The 21,173-nt window shown below is 42.9% G+C and overlaps 1 protein-coding gene across 2 annotated transcripts in view; it reads right to left on the reverse strand.

The window, feature by feature from the left end:
- The window catches only part of CIMIP5 (ciliary microtubule inner protein 5), a 97,217-nt gene extending 78,335 nt beyond the window's left edge, over positions 1-18,882 (reverse strand). For both annotated transcript variants that reach the window (XM_075863881.1, XM_075863880.1), the window contains exon 1: positions 18,456-18,882. The gene's annotated coding sequence lies outside the window, so the exon portion shown is untranslated. The remainder of the gene's footprint in view (positions 1-18,455) is intronic.
- Positions 18,883-21,173: the final 2,291 nt, after the last annotated feature.

The raw sequence follows: 21,173 nt of genomic DNA on the forward strand, positions 1-21,173 counted from the left end.
AACGAGGCGTTTTAGGCCTCGAATTACGCCTGAAAACACAGCCCTAATACGTCGGCAAACATCTGCCCATTCATTTCAATGGGTTTGCTGACGTACTGTGCCGACGACCTGTCATTTTACGCGTCGCTGTCAAAAGAAGGCGCGTAAAATAACAGCGTTGCCAAAGAAGTGCAGGACACTTCTTTGGACGTAATTTGAGCCGTTTTTCATTGACTTCAATGAAGAACAGCTCCAAATTACGTCCGTAATTGACGCCTCGCATAACGCGAGTACGAGCAATTACGTCTGAAATGCAGGAGCTGTTTTCTCCTGAAAACAGCTCCGTAATTTCAGCCGTAATTGTCGATATCGTGTGCACATACCCTTAACATGCACCACCCCTTACTGTGGTAAGTAGAGTAAGTTCCATTTTATTGTTTTATTTACTAGGTTATTTTGTTTTTTTGACAGATGTACCGATGTCCTTATGTTAGGTTTTCAGATCTCCCACCTTTAACGGAACATTGCCGATCTCCCTAACCGCTCCACTCAGCAGCTGCAAAGACTTAAAGGGAACATTGGTGTCCACATATATTTAGTATATATGTATTTATATTATCACTAGTATAAGGCAGTATAATTAGATTATATACTTTTTTCCATGCACAAAAAGTTACAAAACATCCACAAAGCATTGGTGATGACAAAGGATGATGAAGGGGTAATATCAAAGTATGAGAATAGTTAACAAGCCAGAGTCAGTGAGTCTGGAGAAACACCAAATGAGACACAAACAAGGATCAGTTTTGCAGGTAGCAGATATTTTTTATCTTGGGCGGGGGGCGATGGGACAAATTCAACTAGCTAGCATTGTAAAGCATGCAAGCTCTTGGGTCAAGGATTTCTATCTGATTGCTTAGGATGCCCTCTTTATTCCTGCTATGGAAGTGTGAACATCATTGCACTTGTCAACTGCAGGCAAATATTTAGACGAAATATTACGGAATATTGTTTAATCTTTAAGTAATGACATCACTGTAACTTCTATTGGTAGGCCTAAATTAAGATAAATGTAACGTCTATGGCGATGAAATAATTATTTTATGGATCAGAACCAGAATCAAGGACAGCTCCATGTGAATGTGGGCCCTTGGGTGAGTCACAGTAGGCCCCCTGTCTACCCCCTTTGAATTGACAAGTGTAGACCATGTTTATCCAGATTGCCTATGGTCCCAACCCAGTGTACCCTGGCATCTGCCTGATTCGCCTGGTAAAACGTATTATCTGTGGCCAGTTTTACTCCTGCTTTACTTTTCTTTTATGCATTAAAAGGAGCCTTGCTGCCACAATAACCAGTATTCCACAATGTATTCCAGTATTATCACAATGTAATTAATTTTTTTCATTAGGTCAATAAGCCATTTGGTAAATGTGCTTACCGACATGTGAAACCCGCCCCTAAGATAATAACTTATTTTATATTTCTAAAAAATAATACACATCACTGTCTTAATGTATTAAGTTGGCAATTATGTATGGGAATACATAGATTTCTTTTTTTCTATTTCAGCCTTTTGATGCAATTCTCTACAAATAATGATATACTTCAGAAAATTCTGCTTTCAAAAACACATTGTGGAGCACTTCTGTTATTTTCAAGGCAATTTGAGCCGCCATTACCACCTCCTCTTTTTGTTGTGTGAACCTTTGCAGTACAGCTCTGTGAATAAAGTGATTGCTCTTTTACAGATGTCCCCTATTATTTTATTTGTCCCGCTGATTTCTTTTCTCTGAAATGCAATCACATTAGACAAAGAGAACCTGAATAAACACATAACACAACTTTTTGAATTATTACAACATTTATTTAACCCCTTAGGGTATGTGCACACACACTAATTACGTCCGTAATTGACGGACGTATTTTGGGCGCAAGTCCCGGACCGAACACAGTGCAGGGAGCCGGGCTCCTAGCATCATACTTATATACGATGCTAGGAGTCCCTGCCTCTCCGTGGAACTACTGTCCCGTACTGAAAACATGATTACAGTACGGGACAGTTATCCTGCAGAGAGGCGACTCCTAGCATCGTACATACGGACGTAATTAGTGTGTGTGCACATACCCTTAACCCCTTAAGGACGCAGCCTAGTTTTGGCCTTAAGGCTCAGAGCCCATTTTCAAATCTGACATATTTCACTTTATGTGGTAATAACGTCGGAATGCTTAAACCTACCCAAGCGATTCTGAGATTGTTTTCTCGTGACACATTGGGCTTCATGTTCGTGGTAAAATTTGGTCGATATATTCAGTGTTTATTGGTGAAAAATTGCAAAATTTAGAGAAAATTTTGAAAAAATTGCATTTTTCTGAATTTAAATGCATCTGCTTGTAAAACAGACGGTTATACCACCCAAAATAGTTACTACTTCACATTTCCCATATGTCTACTTTAGATTGGCATCGTTTTTTGGACATTCTTTTATTTTTCTTGGACGTTACAAGGTTTAGAACATAAACAGCAATTTCTCATATTTTTAAGAAAATTTCAAATGCCTTTTTTTTAAGGTACCTCTTGAGTTCTGAAGTGGCTTTGTGGGGCCTATGTATTAGAAACCCTGATAAAACACCCCATTTTAAAAACTAGACCCCTCAAAGTATTCAAAACAGCATTTAGAAAGTTTTTTAACCCTTCAGGCATTTCACAGGAATTAAAGCAAAGTGGAGGTGAAATTTGCAAATTTCATTTTTCTTGCTGAATTTCAATTTTATTCATTTTTTTTTCTGTAACACAGAAGGTTTTACCAGAGAAACACTACTAAATATGTATTGTCCAGATTCTGCAGTTTTTAGAAATGTCCCACATGTGGCCCTACTGCGCTCGTGGACTAAAACACAAGCCCTAGAAGCAAAGAAGCACCTAGTGCATTTTGAGTCCTCTTTTTTATTACAATATATTTTAGGCAGCATGCCGGGTTTGGAGAGGTGTTGAGGTGCCAAAACAGTAGGAATCCCCCAATAGTGACCCCATTTTGGAAACTACACCCCTCGAGGAATTCATTTATGGTTGTTGTTACCATTTTGACCGCACAGTTTTTTCACAGCACATATTTGAATTGGGCTGTGAAATGAAAAAAATGTCATTTTTTCCAATAAAATGTCATTTGTGATCAAAATTTCTTATTTTCACAGGGAACAAAATACCCCATTTGGTTGCCCAATTTGTCCTTAGTGCGGCAATACCCCATTTGTGGTGATAAACTGCCGTTTGGGCCCATGGGAGGGCTCAGAAGGAAAGGAGCGCTATATGTTTGTTGGAGTCCAGATTTTGCTGGATTGGTTTTGGGGTGCCATATCGCATTTGCAGAGCCTCAGGGGTATCAAAGCAATGGAAACCCACCAAAAGTGACCCCATTTTGGAAACTACACCCTTCAAGGAATTCATTTATGGTTGTTGTTAGCATTTTGAGCACACAGTTTTTTCACAGCACCTATTTCAATTGGGCTGTGACATTAAAAAAATAAAAAATTACATCTTATTGGAAAAAATTTCATCAAAATTTCTTATTTTCACAGGGAACAAAATGCTCAATTTTGTTGCCCAATTTCTCCTGAGTGCAGCAATACCCCATTTGTGGCAATAAACTGCCGTTTGGGCCCATGGGAGGCCTCAGAAGGGAAGGAGCGCTGTGTGTTCTTTGGAGTACAGATTTTGCTGGTTTGGTTTTCGGGTGCCATGTCGCATTTGCAGAGCCCCAGAGGTATCAAAGCAATGGAAAACCACCAGAAGTGACCCCATTTTGGAAACTACACCCCTCAAGGAAATCATTTATGGGTAATGTGACCATTTAGACCACATAGTTTCTTCACAGAACTTATTTGAATTGGGCTGGGAATTAAAAAAAAATATATTTTTTCCAATAATATGTCATTTTAGCTCAAAAATTCTTATTTTCACAAGAAATAAAATACTCCATTTTGTTGCCCAATTTGTCCTGAGTGCGGCAATACCCCATTTGTGGTGATAAACTGCCGTTTGGGCCCATGGGAGGGCTCAGAAGGAAAGGACCACCATTTGGCCTACTGGGGATTTTCTAGTGCGAAGTCATGTATGCAGAAGTACCTGAGGTACCAATACAGTTGAAACCCGCAAGAAGTGACCCCGTTTTAAAAACTACACCCTTAAGGCATTCATCTAGAGGTGTAGTGAGCATTTTGACCGGAGACCTACACCCCATAAACTGTAATGTGGGTTCTCCCGGGTATGGCAATACCCTACATGTGGCTGTTATCAGCTGCCTGGGCACACAGCAGGGCTCAGAGGGGAAAGACGAGGGGGGATAAGCTGTGCGGAGTGCATCAGGGTAAGTAAAATTGGGGTAAATTATAAACCAAGGGATGTATGATAAATTTTAAAACACTCTTTCATACAGAGCTCTGGTTATTCGGGACACGTGTCACATTGATATATTGTGTCATCCCTTATCGCCCTCTTATAGCAGACTTTGCACCTCTATTGACTATTTCCCTTCTTGCCAGTTTGGGGAACTTCTCCTGGAAAGTGTTGCCCTGGTACGATGCGTGTGGGCTCGCTTCCAGAAGTACTGGGTGCCCCCCCTTCTTGGTCCCTAAAGATTAGGTTCTTGATAATCACCTCTTGAAATTCCAGGAAAGTTCCCGTCTGGCCTGCACATCGATGCAGCACGTACGCATTGTACAAAGCCATCTATATGATGTGCACAGCCAGCTTCTTATACCACACCGCATGGCGCTGTAGGGCTTCAGGGCTTGATCTTACAAGTCCATCCCTCCCATGTACCTATTGTAGTCCAGGATGCAGTTTGTTTTGGGGGTGGCCTTTCCTTCATATATCCTAAACCTGTAGGTATACCCTGATGCACTCTCGCACAGCTTATACATCTTCACGCCATACCTTGCCCTCTTACCCGGCAGGTACTGGCGGAATTGAACCCTCCATTTAAAATGTACCAGGGACTCATCAATAGAAATACACTTCTCGGGGGTGTATGCTTGGGAAAACCGGGCACTGGAACGGTCTAATAGGGGTCTCCGTTTATACAAACGGTCAAAACTGGGGTCATCTCAGGGAGGGCACTGCTCATTATCAGTATAATTTAAGAAGCGAAGTATTGCCTCATTTTTTTTTTTTTTTTAGGTTCCAGTTCAGTTCTGAAGTTGCTTTGAGGGGCCCATATATTAGAAACCCCTATCAAACACCCCATTTTAGAAACTAGACCCCTCAAAGTATTCACAACAGCATTTAGAAAGTTTATGAACCCTTTAGGTGTTTCACAGAAATTTAGAGCAAAGTAGAGGTGAAATTTACATATTTTTTTTTGTCAGAAAATCCTCTTTATACCATTTTTTTTATAACACAAAAGCATTTATCAGAGAAACGCAACTTAATACTTATTGCCCAGATTCTGCAGTTTTGAGAAATATCCCACATGTGGCCCTCGGGCGGTAATGGACTGAAGCACCGGCCTCCGAAGCAAAGGAGCACCTAGTGGATTTTGAGGCCTCTTTTTTATTAGGCACCATGTCCGGTTTGAAGAGGTCTGGTGGTGCCAAAACATTGGGAACCCCCCAAAAGTGACCCCAATTTGGAAACTAGACCCCTTGAGGAATCCATTGTAGTTTTCTTGGGGTGCATGCGACTTTTTGATCAGTTTTTATTCTATTTTTAGGTGGCGTGGTGACTAAAAAACAGCCATTCTACTATTGTTTTTTTATTCTTTTTTTTCTACAGCGTTCACCGTGCGCTATAAATGACATATTCACTTTATTCTGCGGGGCGATACGATTACGGCGATACCAGATGTTTATAGTTTTTTTTATGTCTTATGGCGTTTGCACAATAAAATACGTTTTGTAAACAATCATTCACTTTTTGTGTTACCTTATTCTAAGAGCCATAACTTTTTTATTTTTTAATCAATAAAGCCGTGCGAGGACTTATTTTTTGCGTAACGAACTGTAGTTTCGATCAGTACCATTTTTAGGTACATGCGACTTTTTGATCTCTTTTTATTCCATTTTTTGGGAGGTGAAGTGACCAAAGAATTGTGATTGTGGTTCGGTTTATTATTATTTTATTTTACGGCGTTCACCGTGCGGGATAAATAATGAAATAATTTTGTAGTTCAGGCCGTTACGGACGCGGCGATACCAATTATGTATAGTTTATTTGTTTGTTTATATATTTTTATTAATAATAAAGGACTGATAAGGGAAAAAGGGGGATTTTTACTTTTAATACTTTTAAATCTTTTATTTTCTTATTTTTACAAATCTTTTTTTAACTTTTTTTTTACTTTATTACTTTGTCCCACTAGGGGACTTGAGGGCAGGAGGCCCTGATCGCTATTCTAATACACTGCACTACATGCGTAGTGCAGTGTATTAGAACTGTCAGCTACTCACTGACAGCAAGCATAGTGGGTCCTGACGTTGTCAGGACCCACTAGGCTTCCGTCTATGGCATAGCCGGACGCCATTGTTTGGTGTCCGGTTGCCATAGTCACCATCGCCGGCCGCTATCGTGTAGCAGGCCGGCGATGGCAGCTTAACCCCTAAAAAGCCGCGATCTCTATAGAACGCGGCTTTTAAGGGGTTAATCAGCGGGGACACAGCGATCGGTCCCCGCTGTAGGAGCTGTGACAGCTGCTGAACAAGACAGCAGCGTCACAGCTCCTGTATGTGTCGGGAGGACGGCCGAAATGGCCGTTACTCCCGTGACGTACTATTACGGCATGGAGCGCGAACGATACAGCTGCCATGCCGTAATAGTACGTCAAGGAGCGGGAAGGGGTTAATGATGCATCCTAGTTTGGTCCTAAAGGCTCAGAGCCCATTTTTCAAATCTGATATGTGTCAATTTATGTGGTAATAAGGGCAGATTCACACGAGCGTTGCGTTTTTGCGCGCGCAAACAACACGGCGTTTTGCGAGCGCAAAAACCATTTGACAGCTGCGTGTGTCATGCGTGTCTGATGCGCGGCTGCGTGATTTTCGCGCAGCCGGCATCATAGAGATGAGGCTTGTCGACGCCCGTCACTGTCCAAGGTGCTGAAAGAGCTAACTCTTTCAGCACCCTCGACAGTGAATGCCGAACACAACAGCGAAAAACATGTAAAAAAAAAAGATAAAGTTCCTACTTACCGAGAACTTCCCGGCCGTTGCCTTGGTGACGCGTCCTTGGTGACGCGTCCTTGGTGACGCGCCTCTCTTGACATCGGGCCCCACCTCCCTGGATGACGCGGCAGTCCAAGTGACCGCTGCAGCCTGTGATTGGCTGCAGCCTGTGCTTGGCCTGTGATTGGCTGGAGCTGTCACTTGAACTGAAGTGTCATCCCGGGAGGTCGGACTGCAGGAAGGAGACAGGAGTAATCGGTAAGTTAGAACTTCGTTTTTTTTTACAGGTTCATGTATTTTGGGATCGCAAGTCACTGTCCATGGTGCTGAAACAGTTTAACTCTTTCAGCACCATGCACAGTGAATCTCTCCCGACGTCGCGGACCGGAAATTTTTTTGCCGGGTTCGGCCAAAACGAGTTTGGCCGAACCCGGTGAAGTTTGCCTCGGTTGTCGGGGTTCGCTCCTCGCAAAGACACTCCGTTTGGATGCTTGGAAACAGAAAAGCACGTGGTGCTTTTCTGTTTCCATTCATCCTTTTGACAGCTGTTGCGCAAACACGCAGTTCGCACGGAAGTGCTTCCGTGCGACATGCGTGGTTTTCACGCACCCATTGACTTCAATGGGTGCGTGATGCGTGAAATACGCAAAGTTATTGAACCTGTCGCGTATTTTGCGCAGCGAACAAACGCTGCGCAAAATACACGGACTGTGTGTACTGCCCCATTGACTTCTATAGGGCATTGCGTGCCGCGCGAAAACCACGCGGTCTACACGCTGCCAAATCACGCTCGTGTGAATCCCCCCTTACTCTACAATGACTTTATTAATCCAAGCGCTTCTGAGATTATTTTCTCGTGACACATTGGGCTTTATGTTAGTGGTAAAATTTTGTCGATATATTCAGTGTTTATTTGTGAAAAATAGCAGAATTTTGAGAAAATTTGGAAAAATTAGCATTTTTCTGAATTTAAATGTATCTGCTTGTAAGGCAGATAGTAATACCACACAAAATAATTACTAATTAACATTTCCCATATGTCTATTTTATGTTTGCATCGATTTTTTGAACATTCTTTTCTTTTTCTCCCTATAAATCACCCCATTTTAGAAACTAGACCCCTCAAAGTATTCAAAACAGCATTTAGAAAGTTTCTTAACCCTTTAGGCATTTCACAGGACTTAAAGCAATGTGGAGGTGAAATTTGCAAATTTCATTTTTGAAATTAAATTTGAATCCATGTTTTACTGTAACACAGAAGTTTTTATAAATGTCCCACATGTGGCTCTAGTGTGCTACTGGACTAAAACACCAGCCTCAGAATCAAAGGAGCACATAGTGTATTTTGGGGCCTCTTTTTTATTAGAATATATTTTAGGCACCATGTCAGGTTTGATAGGTCTTGTGGTACCAAAACAAACAAAAAGAACCCATTTTGGAAACTACACCCCTCAGAAAATTTATTTATCGGTGTTGTGACCATTTTGACTCCATAGTTTTTTCACAGAACTTATTTCAATTGGGCTGTGAATTAAAAAAATTTTTTTTTTTTTCCAATAATATGTATTTTTTGCTTCAAATTGTCTTATTTTCAAAAAGGAATAAAAGATGCAATTTTTTGGCCCAATTTCTCCTGAGTGCGGCAACACACCATTTGTGGTCATAAACTGCCATTTGGGCCCATGGGAGGGCTCAGAAGGAAAGGAGCGCTATGTGTTCTTTGCAGTCCAGATTTTGCTGGATTGGTTTTCGGGTGCCATGTCGCATTTGCAGAGCCTCATAAGTATCCAAGAAATAGAAACCCACCAGAAGTAACCCCATTTTGGAAACTACACTCCTCAATCAAGTTATGGGTGTTGCAACCATTTTGACCCCAAAATTTTTTTTTCCAATAATATGTCATTTTTGCTCAAAATGCCTTATTTTCACAAGTAATAAAATGCCCCATTTTGTTGCCCAATTTCTTCTGAGTGCAGTAATACCCCATTTGTGGTCATAAATTGCCATTTGAACCCATGGGAGGGCTCAGAAGGGAAGGAGCACCATTTGGCCTACTGGAGCTTTTCTGGTGCTAAGTCCTGTATGCGGAAGCCCCTGAGGTACCAGTACAGTTAAAAACCACCAAGAAGTGACCCCATTTTAAAAACTACACCCCTTAAGGCATTCATCTAGAGGTGTAGTGAGCATCTTGACCCCACAGGCATTGTGTAAAAGGTAATGCGCAGCAGATGGTTCAGAGTGAGATTTGCAATTTTCTATACAAATATTCAATTTCAGCGACCGATATATTGTGCCCAGCATGTGCCACTGGAGACATATACCCCATAAATTGTAATGTGGGTTCTCCTGGGTACGGCAATACCCTACATGTGGCTGTTATCTGCTGTCTGGGCACATGGCAGGGCTCAGAAGGGAAAGATGAGGGGGATAAGCTATGCGTAGCACATCAGGGTAAATAAAAAATAAAGGAATGTATGATAATTTTTAAAATACCCTTTTATACAGATCCCTGTTTTTTCGGGACACGTGTCACATTGGTATATTGTGTCCTTCCTTATCCCCCTCTTTGAGCAGACTCTGCATGTCTTTTGATTCTTTCCCTTCTTGGCAATTTGGGGAACTTTTACTGGAAAGTCTTGCCCTGGTACAATGCGTGTGGCTTCGCTTCCAGAAGTACCTAAAAATAAGGTCCTTAATAACCACTTGTTGAAATTCCAGGAAAGTTCCCCTCTGGCCTGCACATCGACATAGCACATACGTGTTGTACAATGCCAATGCCATCTGTATGATGTGCACGGCCAGCTTCTTATACCACACCCTCGTTTTCCGCATGGCACTGTAGGGCTTCAGGACTTGATCTGACAAGTCCACCCCTCCCATGTACCTATTATAGTCCAGGAGGCAGTCTGGTGTGGGGTCTCTGTACTGGTACCTCGTACATGTTCATGGGTACTGGTGTGGGCATGTATTGTTGTCAATACAAGGACATCTCTCTTGTCCTTGTACGTGACACACAATATGTTGCTGCTAGATTGTGCCCTGCTCTCACCCCTTCTGAGTGTTTGCCCAAGCAGTGTCTTAGGGAGGCCTCTCAGATTTCTTCTAGCAGTGCCGCATGCCGCAGGACTTCTGGAAGCGAGGCACTTGAAAAGTGGGACGCTGGTATAAAAATTATCCAAGTGGAGGTGGTAATCCTGGTCCAGCAGTGGGTGCACCAAATCCCACACAATTTTTGCGTTAACTCCCAGTAAGGGAGAACATTCTGGGGGTTGAATACTGGTGTCCTTCCCTTCATATACCCTAAATTTGTAAGTATACCCTGATGCACTCTCCACAGTTTATACATATTCACGCCATACCTTGCCCTCTTATTCAGCAGGTACTGGCGGAATTGAAGCCTCCTTTTAAAATGTACCAGGGACTCATCAATAGAAATACACTTCTCAGGGGTGTATGCTTGGGCAAACCCGTGCACTGAAATAGTCCAATAGGGGTCTCAGTTTATACAAACAGTCAAAATTGGGGTCATCTCGGGGTGGACACTGCTCATTATGTAAGAAGCGAAGTATTGCCTCATAACGCATCCTGGACATGGCCATATGGTACATCAGGGTGTGGTATAAGATGTCCGTGCACCAGTAGTCCCTAATAGTTAGCTTTTTCAGAAGCCCCATGTTCAAGTGAAGTCCCCAGAACTTCCCCAACTCTGCTGCATCTACAGGGGTCCACCTGTGAATTTGGGCATAAAATGATGTGGGGTACTTAGTAATATACTGTTGGGCATATAAATTTGTCTGGGAGACCATAAGCTATATAAAGTCATCAGTGAAAAAGAACTTGAAAAAGTCCATCTCACTGACTCCTGCCTTGTTAAATTTGATCCCCGGGCTGCCCATATACTCGAGGATTTGGGGCTCATAATTGTCTAGTGTGGGGGTCCAAATGGGGTCACTTTGCTCGGGGGTTTCAACTGCGACGGGGTCACTTCTCTTGGGGGTTTCAACTGTGGTGTTGGTCCTGAGACGTCTCCTAGGGGGTCCCTCCTCTTCATCACTAGATCTAGGGGGTCCTTCCTCTTCATCACTAGATGAGGACGTTGACAAATAAAAAAAGAGTCTCACCATCCGACGAGTTTGTGTTGGAGGCTAGAAATGCATAGGCCTCTTTGGCAGAAATTGACCTTTGGGACATCTATATTATTTATGTGCTTAGACACGTGTAAATTGTGTTCTTAGACGCGTATATTATGTATTGCGTATACAGCAAAAAAAAAACTTTTAGAAAACATGAAAAGAACAAAAAAATAATAATTCCTTAACTAGAAGCAATAGGGTGCTACCTAAGCTACCCACAACTTTTATAGAATGAGTGGACTTCACTACCCTAAACCTAACAAGGGCGAGGGTTCCTAACACTAAACCTAACTAGTTTGTTTTTTTTAACTTCCCTGACGCTAAGCCTAACTACGGCGACAATTCCCTGACACTAAACCTAACTAGATTATTCCGAGCTGCCCTGACACTAAGACTAACTACGGTGATGAGTGTCTGACACTAAACCTAACTAGATTATTCTGGGCTTCCCTGACACTTAGGCCTTATTTACAAGAGCGTATTTCATGTCCGTGACACGCGCGTGAAAATCACGCACATCGCACGGACCTATGTAGGTCAATGGGGCCATTCAGACATTCCGTGTTTTTCACGCAGCGTGTGACCGCTGCGTGAAACTCACTGCATGTCCTATACTTGAGCGTTTTTTGTGCATCATGCACCCATTAAAGTCAATGGGTGCGTGAAAATCACGGACATCACACGGACACACATCCATGTGCTGTGCGTGATTCGCGCAACAGTTGCTCGAAAAATGATGGGAAAAAGAAAACCACCTCCTTCAATTAAATTTGCATACGTCAAAACCACTTGACATAAGGATGCCATACGTGCAAAAATAACGCAGACACGCAACAAACACTGATGACACACGGAACTGCAACGCGCGTAAAAAAGCGAAACTCACACGTTCGTGTAAATAAGGCCTAAACTTAACTACAGTGATGGATCCCAAATGTTAAATTAACTACGGTGAATGATTCCTGACACTAAACCTAACTACTTTTTGACGGTTCCCTGACACTAACTATCCCTAATACTAAACTAGCTAGAGGATAACTTTCTAAACTAATTTTTTTTTTTTTTATAAAAATTTTTTGGGGGTTTTTTGGTATTTTATAAAGAAAAAAAATAATCCCCAGGGACCAAGAAATGTGCCCCTGAAGACTAAAAAGTGGTCAGTGATAGGAGATCAATGACCGAAAGGTGGGGGTAACATGGGGAACACAAGGAGGAGGAGGATAGTAGTGGGAAGTGGATGGAGGAGGTAGGAAGCACAAAAATGTAACTATTTTTTTCTTTTTAAGAAATTCTTTATTTTGATTTTCACAAAAATTCGTAGGGAAGGGGATGGGTAATAGGAGGGATACAGAAAGGAAGAGGGGGAGTAAGGGTGGGGGAGGTAAAACCTTCAGTAGTTGAGGGCTGGGAGCATCCCTGCTTTAACGGGTGAGATCAATATCAGTATCGATCTCATCCATTTAACCCCCCAGATGCGAGCCCCGTATCTGGGTGGTTTTGGAGTGATGGAGGGAGCTCCCTCTCTCACTCCACCGGCACCATGCGTGTGATCGCAGTGCACCGGTGTCTTCTATGGCAACCAGGGGGCCTAATTATGTCCCCAAGGTCTGCCACTAGTTATGCCTGCTAGGCCATAGCAGAGGCATGGCCTAGCAGATGCCTGTCCATTTTAAACTGACAGGCACTAATACGCTGCAATACAAAAGTATTGCAGTGTATTATAAAAGCGATAGGACGATCGCATATTGAAGTCCCCCAGTGGGACTAGTAAAAAAGTAAAAAAAAAAGTTGAATAAAGTTAGTAAAAAAAAATAAGTGAAAAAAAAATGAAAAACACACTTTTTCCCCTTACAAAATGCTTTATTATTAAAAAAAACAAAAAAAAGTTACAAATATTTGGTATCGCCGCTTCCGTAACTATAAACTATACATTATTTAACCCGCACGGTGAACGCCGTAAAAAAAAAAAAAAGTATGTTTTCTGTGAATTCTGAATAAATAGTGATCAAAGACTCGCATCTACTCCAAAATGGTACCAATAAAAACCGCAAAAACAAAGCCCTGATACAGCTGCATCGGCGGAAAAAAAAAAAAGTTATGGCTCTTGAAGTATGGAGACACAAAAACAGATAATTTTTAAAAAAAAAGTGATTTTACTGTGTAAGGGTATGTTCACACGAGGTCATTACGTCCGTAATTGACGGACGTATTTCGGCCGCAAGTACCGGACCGAACGCAGTGCAGGGAGCCGGGCTCCTAGCATCATAGTTATGTACGACGCTAGGAGTCCCTGCCTCGCTGCCGGACAACTGTCCCGTACTGTAATCATGTTTTCAGTACGAGACAGTTGTCCGGCAGCGAGGCAGGAACTCCTAGCATCGTACATAAGTAGGATGCTAGGAGCCCGGCTCCCTGCACTGTGTTCGGTCCAGGACTTGCGGCCGAAATACGTCCGTCAATTACGGACGTAATGACCTTGTGTGAATCCAGCCTTAAAGTAGTAAAACATACAAAATCTATATAAATTTGGTATTGTTGCAATCGTAACAACCAGCTAAATAAAGTTATTGTGTTATTTATACCATACGGTAAACGGCGAAAATTGTGGCGAAATCGCTGTTTTTTTTCTATTCCCCCCAAAAAAAGTTAATAAAAGTTAATCAATAAATTATATGTACCCCAAAATGGTGCTATTAAAAATACAACTTGTCCCGCAAAAAACAAAACCTTATACAGCTATGTTGACCCAAAAGTTATAGCTCTTTAAATGATGGAAAAACATAAAAAATTGCTTGGTCATTAAGGCCTAAAATAGTCTGGTCACTAAGGGGTTAAGGGGAAAAAAAGGGAAAGAAGGGAATTTTATATTTTTTCTTTATTTATAATTATTTTATTTTTTATTTATTTCTTCTCTCTTCCTCTCTCCTCAGCCTTCTGGGTTATGTATTATCTTGTTGGAATTTATAAGATGTATGACATTTCTTTTTTGTATTTAATACAAAATTTCAATTAACAGATTTTTGACAAGTCTCGTTGACAAGATATGTAAAGCTGAACTTGCCCTATTTTATTTCTTTTTGCATAACAGAGTGATTAATTCCTCTTTTTTTTGACAGTGGGCAGAGAAATACAGCTGTCCTAAGTTTATCATCTCTTTGTTGTGCACTATATAGAAACCATGACTTTATGAGTAGGATTTGGGTAGCAACTATACCAGTGGCATCGCTAGCATTGAGCCTCTGAGGCACACGTCCCAGAGTTTTTTTTTCTCAGCGACCTGGATCTCAGGGCTACTTTAAACTTCAAAATTGAATAATGCAGAACCATTGGCTCCATGCCCTGCTCTTTTCCCTAGTAGGTCTGCAGCTTACGAGAAGGAGGTTCTCCAACGCAGGCCAGTGCTCAGACCTCAGGAGACCCTCAAAATACAAAATGGCCTCTTTTAGCAGGATAATGTGCCCTGCCACACTGGAAAAATTGTTCAGTAATGAGGAACATGACAAAGAGTTCAAGGTATTGACTTGGACTCCAAATTCTCCAGATCTTAATCTGATCGAGCATCTGTGAGATGTGCTGGAAAAACAAGTCTGATCCACAGAGTAACGTCTTGGTGCCAGATACCACAGGACACCTTCAGAGGTCTTGTAGAGTCCATGCCTCGATGGGTCAGATCTGTTTTGGCAGCATGAGGGGGAGTTTTTTTTTTTGTTATGGCCGATCGGGGTATATATATTATTTCTCCATCTACACCTTTTAGATGGGACAATTGCCCACCCTCTTGTTTGTAAACAATGCATTTTCACTAGAGATGGGAGTCCTACCCAGTAGCAAAGTTAGGGGCGTAGCAAGGGGGGGCCAGGCGCAACTTAGTGGGGGGCGCCAGGGCCACCTCCTCCTGCATTATAATTGTACCTGTGTCTATAGGACACAGGTACAATTAGAAGCAATGAATGGGCGGGTACGTTCCGTGCCCGGCTATTCAGCTCTTTTGTACCAGTGAAGCGACATCGCGCTTCCGTCGATGAAAGGCGCTGACTGACTGACAGGGAAAGTCATCCTGCCCAGCCAATCAGCGCCTTTCATAGACGCTTCGTTCAACCCCCAGGAGACCTGCGCAGAAGAGAGCAGGTCTCCATTGCTGCCGGCCGGGAGCGGGATTAAGGTGAGTTTGAATAGTTTGTTATTTTATTGTAATAAAAAAGTGTGTGGCTTTATCTACGGTGGTGGCTTTATCTACAGGGGGGGCTTTATCTATGGGGGGCTTTATCTACGGGGGGCTATATCTACGGGGGGCTCTATCTACAGGGGGGGCTATATACAGGGGTGGGCTATCTATGGAGCACTATATACAGGGGTGGGCTATGTCTACAGGGGAGCTATATACAGGGGTGGGCTATCTATGGAGCACCATATAGAGTGGTGGGCTATATCTACAGGGGGGCTATATACAGGGGTGGGCTATCTATGGAGCACTATATACAGGGGTGGGCTATATCTACAGGGGGGCTACATACAGGGGTGGGCTATCTATGGAGCACTATATACAGGGGTGGGCTCCATCTACAGGGGAGGCTATATACAGGGGTGGGCTATCTATGGAGCACTATATACAGCGGTGGGCTATATCTACAGGGGGGGCTATATACAGGGGTGGGCTATCTATGGAGCACCATATACAGGGGTGGGCTATATCTACAGGGGGCTATATACAGGGGTGGGCTATCTATGGAGCACTGTATGCAGGGGTGGGCTCTATCTACAGGGGGGCTGTATACTGGGGTGGGCTATCTATGGAGCACCATATACAGGGGTGGACTATATGTGGAGCAATAGATACAGGGGTGGGCTATATCTACAGAGGGGCTATATACAGGGGTGGGCTATCTGTGGAGCACTATAGGGGGAGCTATTTGTGGGACACTGTATACAGGGGTGGTGTAATGGATTTGCCAGACACAGGTTCTGTGTCGACGCCCGGGGTTAATCAGCCTTCATCAGCTCCAAGGTCTGCTAGAGTGACGCGACCTGTTACCACTCAGGCTCGCAGGCTGAGGAGAGTTAGAACCTATCACAGCCTGGCCTGATGGTTCTGCTCCCGCCCTTGGTCTATTTATACCCTCACTTGCAGTTGTTCCTTGCCTGTGATTGTCTTATTTCCTGGCTCTGCAATTCCTGCTATTTACATTATTGACCGCTGTTACTTTTTGACCCTGGCTTGACTGACTCTTCTCCTGCTCTGATTTTGTTACTACGTACTCTCCAGGTTTGACTCGGCTCGTTCACCACTCCTGTTGCTCACGGTGTTCCGTGGGCAACTGCCCCTACTTCCCCCTTTGCTTCTGTGTGCCCTTGTCTTGTGTTGTCTGTCTTTCAATTATTAAGCGAAGGGACCGTTGCCCAGTTGTACGCCGTCACTTAGGACGGGCCGTGCAAGTAGGCAGGGACTGAGTTGTGGGTAGATTAGGGCTCACCTGTCCGTCTCCGTACCCCGATTCGTTACAGGTGGGCTATATGGGAGCACTATCTATGGGGGGCACTATCTACAGGGGGCTCTATGGCAGGCACTATCTATAGGGGGCACAGTGTGTGTGTATGGTGCTATTATAATTAGAGGTGCAGTGTATGGTGCTATTATATTTAGGGGCGTAGTGTGTGGTATAATAAGATCTTTATCTTTATTTATAGGTGTAGAAATGTTGGAAAAGTGAGAAGCTGAAGACATCTGAGCGGCAAACTGCAGAAATGGGCTGTGACCAGGAGAAGTCATCATAGAGGTCTGGACCAGATAGAGAAAAAGAACTAGAATCTGAGACGTCACCGGTGAGTCACCTAATGTAAATGTTTATTCTGTCTCTAATCAGCACTGTAGTCACTGTATGATCTGCAGCAAGATGATTATGATCTCATGAAAGAATAAAGTAACACCATTGTTTTTCTTGTGAAATTCTCGATAAGTTTGATGTGTTACATGACCCTCTTCCCATTGAAAAAACTAAAGTTGGATACAAAATGGCCGACTTCAAAATGGCCACCATGGTCAACACCCAGCTTGAAAAGTTTCCCCCCTCCAATATACCAATGTGCCACAAACAGAAAGTTAATATCACCAACCATTCCCATTTTATTTAGGTGTATCCATATAAATGGCCCACCCTGTATATTGGGCACTGGAAATTTGGCACGAAATCCTGAAATACATACTGTACATTTAGTAGGTCAGCAGAAAGGAAGAGAGTTATGACACAGGGGTTGTTTATAGTTTGCTGTAACCATGGAGACACATACGAGCTGTATACACAAAAGAGCGGGAGATTTTTAATCAAAACTATTTAGGTGCACTGAAGCCATGTAAAATTGATTGCATAGTTGGACTAATACCTATGCACGTCCCCAATATAATTATGTTTCTTTTCATAAAAAAATTAGAACAACATAAAAGAAAATAACTGCATTTACTTAATTGAAAACAAATATCAGCATGAGCAAAATTTTATTGTACATTTTTTTGGCTGTAAAATGAGAGAACTGATCCAATGCCTGATACTTTAGCAAAGTGGCTGTAGAGCCAGGTACAGGTCGGGACGATCTATGATGGGTAATATCTATTTGGTGTACATTTTATGTAAAATGAAGGTGATTTCTAAATATATCAGTAAGCTTGCAAAAAAATAATGACTTAGACAGACCATCTATGCCTGAGGGTACTAATGTTTAGATGTAAGAGGCAATGAGAAATTAAAGATCCTCGGGCCAAGCTCCAATCGGGGGGGGGGGGGGGGGGGGGCAAATCTGCTGGTTACATACAAAATCATGTGGCCTATTCCTTCATGGCATTATTCATTAATGGGTCTATTTATTAATGGCGGCACAATTTTGCAGATAGCCAGCAGTTTTACCAACACCACCATGCGGCCATTAACAAGCAATTTGACAACTGTGCCAAACAGCATGCTGGCGCGGTTTTTAATCCAACTCTTGGTGATTAGCTGTTATTGCTGCTCGTTGCCCCCGCTTTATTACGCTGCTAAATATAATATTACATGTGTAGTCTACCACTCGGACACTACTAGTGGATAAATGGATCATTTTTTTATACTGTTTGACATGATTCTACATAATTATAGATTCACAGGAAAGTGCCGGAAGTTTCCAGCACCGTTATCTCCACTGATACTTGTACTGTTTACCTTTATTTGTAAGAAATACTGTAATGTGCCTTTAAGATGTGTTGGGCGTGAATTGCTGCGGCTGGAGCAGGTCCCTATCTTTTCTATTGAGCGTCTCTGGATGCTTCCGGAAGGAGGGCGGAGCTAAACTAGCATGGGCTGCCCCTCCTCGTCCAGGGTTGTTCAGTTCAGCTTAGGATGGGATGAGAAGAGGACAGAAGAACAGTCTGTGAGGAGAAAATGTCGTTGGGCCTCACAGCCACGACTGGGTCATAGGCTTTAAACTGGATAAAAACAACTGCCATCATCATCTAAGTGCCACCCCCTCATTGGTGTGCCAGCCTTAGGAGTGTGGGAGGTCTAGTGGAGGCGGGCCCTGCCAGGACTACTACTCCTAACGTCCTGCATGCCAGCTGTCCCACTGGTGAAACTGCACTCTCCCTGGGTTGCTGCACATGGCGCACATTCAAATCAATGTGCAGTCATGTAATATATGGTGTGTTGAGTCTGACAGCAGGAGCTGATCTTTTCACTGTCTCTGCTCTGAGGGACCCCTCTATGCCGTCCATATGCCCTAATAGGGTTCATGGAAAGATGTTAAACAGGAGGCATCCCTTTACACATGACACAGATGTAGAGAATTTTTCATTCCTTTTGAGTTCTCATCAATTGGAGGAAATACTCAGGAGCACCTTGACAAAAGGGTAGATTTTAAGAAAACTTTCTAGGTGAAGGGTGGCTGTTGTTTTAATGGCCGTCACACGGGACGCATGTATTTCAATGGGGCCGTTCACACGGCCGTTGTTTCAACGGACCGTGTGAAGGGTCTGTTGAAAAATAGAACATGTCCCGTTTTCTTCCATTTTCATGGATCCCTCCATAGAGTCACGTCTATGGAGATCCGTGAAAACGGGACCCGCATGGGTGCAACTCTGACGTGAAAAACGTCCGTTTTATCATCTATTCTACTTAACACCTTGCCACTGGATTATCCCTGGTCCTAATTACAAAGAGGATTTAACAATTTTTTTTTGTATAGATTTATATCTATAACCCTTTTAATTGCTAGTCCATTATTAGTCTATTAGGAATTTTGTAGACAATAATAAAAAAACAAAAACATGATTTCTTTCCATTTGAAACCCCCCTGCTAAGTCTTGCTAAAGTATTTTTGTGTTAAAAAAGCTTTGAAGGGGGGAGTCCACTCTTAGAAAAAAAAATCTATCTTTTTCTAGAAACAGCAACACTTTTGTCCATGGGCTGTGTCTGGTATTGCAGTTCATCCCCATTCACTTGATCCCTTTTAAAAATTGTATAATGAACATTTCTGAAACTTTCTAATATACTTTGTGTTTCAATTTCTCACCATTTTCAAGATCTGTTTTCCTGCCAGTGAATAGAAACAATTGGTACAACATCAGCCATGGTAAAATGCACGGTAATATCTATGAGGAATGAACTCTGCCAATTCATTAGACACCCATGGGATCGCAACTAATATTCATGAGGCGAATTTACCGATTATGTGCCATTTATGCATAAAAATAGTTACAATAGATACAAATCTCCTCCTAATGGCATGAAAAAAATAAGAGTACAAAAAAGAAAAAAGTTAATGTCAGCATACCTTGATGATGAAGCATGGGATCTTCATAGCTGCATACTCATTAAAATAAAGGCAATGAAGCTAATTAATAATTTCTGCTCTATTTATCTGATGGATGTGAACCGTTCCTATATTTTTAGTTTAAATGCTTTTTATCGAAGAAGGATCTATCATTCCCTAATAAAAACTCAGCAGACCACAGAGTGTTAAAGGGGTTTTCCACCTTCTGACAACTGATGTCCTATCCACCGGATAGGTCATCAGTATATCATCGGTGCGGGTCCGACACCCGGACAACGCACCGTTAGGCATCATTTACACGAGCGTAATATACGCGCGTGCTTTTCACGCGTGTCGTACGCACCTATATTACTCTCAGGGGCAGTGCAGACAGTCCGTGGGTTTTGCGCAGCGTGAGTGCGCTGCGTAAAACTCATGACATGTTCTATATTTCAGCGTTTTTCGCGTATCACGCACCCATTGAAGTCAATGGGTGCGTGAAAACCACGCAGGTCGCACGGAAGCACTTCCGTGCGAACTGCGTGATTTGCGCAACAGCTGTCAAACATCCAAACGGAGTGTCATAATGATGGCGGCTGCGCGAAAATCACGCAACCACGCATCATACACTGATGACACACGCAGCTGTTAAGTGCATTTTGCGCAAGCAAAACACAGCGTTTTTTGCGTGCGCAAAACGCACACGCTCGTGTAAATAAGGCCTTAAGCCGCTCCGGTGGCCTGCGGGCATCGGATGTTATGGCACATAATGCTATGTACGGAGCCCGGAAGCAGATGGCTCCGTACACAGCATAGCGGCGGCACTGCAGAACTGCAGGTCTGCTCCTATTCGCTTGAGGTACTGCAGTTCGGCCGCTGTTCTGTGGCCGGAGCCAACTGTTCCAGCTTGTACATCCGGTGCACGGAAACACTGCACCAGTTAATCTGTGAGGGGTCCGGGTGTCGGACCCCCACAGATCATGTACTGATGACCTATTTGGTGGATAGGTCATCAGTTGTCAGAATGTGGAAAACCCCTTTAAATGATCTGTGTTATGCCATACATTAAACGGTGATGTAAATAATCGCACAACCCATTTACATTTAACCCCTTCAGCAGAGGCGTAGCTAGG

The sequence above is a fragment of the Rhinoderma darwinii genome, chromosome 4 (genome assembly GCF_050947455.1).
Source record: "Rhinoderma darwinii isolate aRhiDar2 chromosome 4, aRhiDar2.hap1, whole genome shotgun sequence".
NCBI classification, from domain to species: domain Eukaryota; kingdom Metazoa; phylum Chordata; class Amphibia; order Anura; family Rhinodermatidae; genus Rhinoderma; species Rhinoderma darwinii.